The sequence below is a fragment of the Leptonychotes weddellii genome, chromosome 9 (assembly GCF_054177405.1).
Source record: "Leptonychotes weddellii isolate Sample4059 chromosome 9, ASM5417740v2, whole genome shotgun sequence".
Lineage (NCBI taxonomy): Eukaryota > Metazoa > Chordata > Mammalia > Carnivora > Phocidae > Leptonychotes > Leptonychotes weddellii.
The window spans coordinates 50,483,473-50,486,540 of record NC_138377.1 but is presented as its reverse complement, the minus strand read 5'-3'; positions in this window follow the sequence as shown (position 1 = coordinate 50,486,540).

Here is a 3,068-nt window from a genome sequence, read left to right as displayed (position 1 = left end):
GAAGTGTGCCAAAAAACGGATCACAGTTTTACTTAGAATTTGGCTTACAGACTCAGTTTATTGAAATTCAGACGAAAGTCTCCAGAAGAAACTTTGGACTGAATCTTTAAAGAGACAAAATTCAGTTAAAAAAAAAAAAAGGGCTAATAGCAGAAGAAAGTTGTCCCACAATACCATTTTATTTCAGTATAAAAGCTCTGGCAGCAGCAGGCTGAATAAATAAATAAATAAAGCTGTGGGTAATGACTGGTAAACTACCTTTAACAGAAAACATACCTGCAGTTAGTGAGTTTCTCTCTACTCTAGCTTAGGTACCGCCTTCTGTTTTTATGCTACATGTTTAATGTTTTTTTAAAATTTTTTTTAATTTTTAATTTTTTTAGTTTGTAATTTTTTTTTACTTTTAAAGTTTTTTTATTTAAATTCAATTAGCCAAGGTATAATACATCATTAGTTTTTGATATAATGTTCAATGTTTATAAATTCATGGCTGTTATCCAAAAGGAAAGTGATGATTCAGATTTTAAGAAGTTATTTTATTTGATACTATGTGATACTGATTTTGGAGAAGACACTGAACATGAGGTGTCTAAAAATGAAGGAAAAAAGCCTAAAAAGCTAAGGAAAGTAGATAATATCTAGAAAACTTTTTAAGTTTTTAGAGTGAGGATGGGATCTGAAACTTTGATTTTTATGTTTATATCCCAAAACTAACATTTTAAATGTTATTCCTAAAAATATTAAAAGTATTAAAGATGGGCAAGTAAAGTTAGGAACTAGAGGATTGGAAAATAGAAGTATATAAGAGGTGAAATAAACATAAAACAGACTAATATGTAGAAACAGGTATAACAAATTGTATAAAGATCACCATAAATCTAAATTAAGTTAAAAAGCCAAAGAATATTTTGGGGCACCTTGGTGGCTCAGTTGTTAAGCGTCTGCCTTCGGCTCAGGTCATGATCCCAGGGTCCTGGAATCGAGCCCCGCATCAGGCTCTCGGTTCTGCAGGAAGCCTGCTTCTCTCTCTCCCACTCCCCCTGCTTGTGTTCCCTCTCTTGCTGTGTCTCTCTCTGTCAAATAAATAAATAAAATCTTAAAAAAAAAAAAGCCAAAGAATATTTTTAAATATTATATTAGTGGTAAGTGTAATGATATGTTTAAATACCTAATCATTAATACCATTTTAATTTAATGAATTAAGTTATAGATCATAAAAATCACAAAAAAGATGCTAAATTATTTATCTCATGTAAGGGAAAGTAAAATGACATAATTTTGTTCGTCCTTTGATAATTTTTATATATATAATAAAAAATGAATTTGATTGTTTACAGATAACCACCATTTTTCAAGTCACCAGTAAACATTAAAGAAAATTTAACTTGGTTCATATGAAACATAAAAAAATGGAAATTTTCAGAAATTTGTAAAAAATTTGTAAATTTGTAAAAAATACAAAGCAAGGTATTATATTTCAAAATATTTAAATTAGAGGGATTAATTAAACTTCGTAAGAGAAAATCTTGGGTTTAAATTGAAATGATAAATTCCAACTATATTCTGTTTACCATTATTTCATTTAAAAAACTGAGAATAGTTAAAAATAAAAGATGACAAAAACATGTCAAGTGAATTTATCCCCAAATTAAATAAGAGCAGCAATGTTATTTATAAGCAAAAAATAATTCCAGGCAGAAAGCTGCTCTACATATTATTGCAAACATACAGACAATTCCATGTATCCTAATGTACAATGCCATGGCCCAAATGCCTTTTCTTAATTTTTCACTGATTTAAAGTTCTCTTGTCCCTGGTATCATCTGATTGGTGGACATGTGTTTTTCACCAAAACTCAGTTCAAGAATCACCTTCTCTACAGCCTCTTTCTAATAATGCACTCCACCCTGCCAGACCTTCCAGACTCCCCAACAGCTAATTGAATCTGCTCTCTGTTGTAATAACTTAATTTATGTATATTTATTAAAGTTCTTATCACTTTGTCCTATGTTCATCTGCCAGCTTATCCAAACAGATTGAGTTCCTTAAAGTTAAGATACTATGTATTATTCATCTTTGTGGCAGATATAGGCTAGTCATTCACAAAACCTATTTTCTTTACTTCTTGGGCACACAATTAGACAATATTTCTCAGCCTTTCTTGTAATTGGTGTAGCTCTAAGTTTTAACTAATGGCCTGTGGGTACAAATGATAGACACATTTTCAAGGCCTTGTCCATATAGAGTTTCTCCTTGTCATCCTCCGTGCTGTTTTGCCTTCTGGCTTGATGCTTATGACCATGGTGACTTGAATGCTTGAAGAAAATGGGTTCCCTAAATGCCACAGTAAGAAAAGTGCCTCTTGAAGTTTAGAAACATAGTTTTGGACTTCTCCTTAACAAGGACCTTAACAAGGTCCTCTGTACCTTGTACCTCCAATGAACACAAAACATCTCTTTTCAACCATCCAACATACCCATTCTTTTGTAATAATCTGAAATGTGATGAATAATCAGTTCCTGTGCCATTCAGAGTCCCATGAATACTTTGGCTTTAATATTTTCATTGAGTCTGGAGAAATAATTGAGCTTAAAAAATTATGTACTGCACAGTAAATTAATTTTCTTAGTAAAATATCTTATTTTTTAATAAAATCTAAATAATCATTTCATAATATCAGACTCTGAGTTACATATCTTTATTAAAAATTAATTCAAATAGGAAATCAAATGATAATCCTTCCTGGTGAAGCTAGAATATAAGTTGTTTTTGACATGGAAGACCATGTATTAAGTTTTATAATAAAATTCCTTAAATTATTAGAGAATACACGGAATTGTTGCTGTAGTCAAATTGTTTCCAAAACACTGTATCAATATTGCTTTGGCAATATTACATTGTCAAAGTATAATAAAATATTTTTTAGCTGTAATGGTGTATTAAAAAAAAAATGTTTTAATGTTAGGAGCCGCTGGGTGGCTTAATCGGTTAAGCGTCCAACTCTTGGTTTCAGCTCAGGTCGTGATATCAGGGTTGAGAGACTGAACCCTGTGTCAGGGCTCCACACT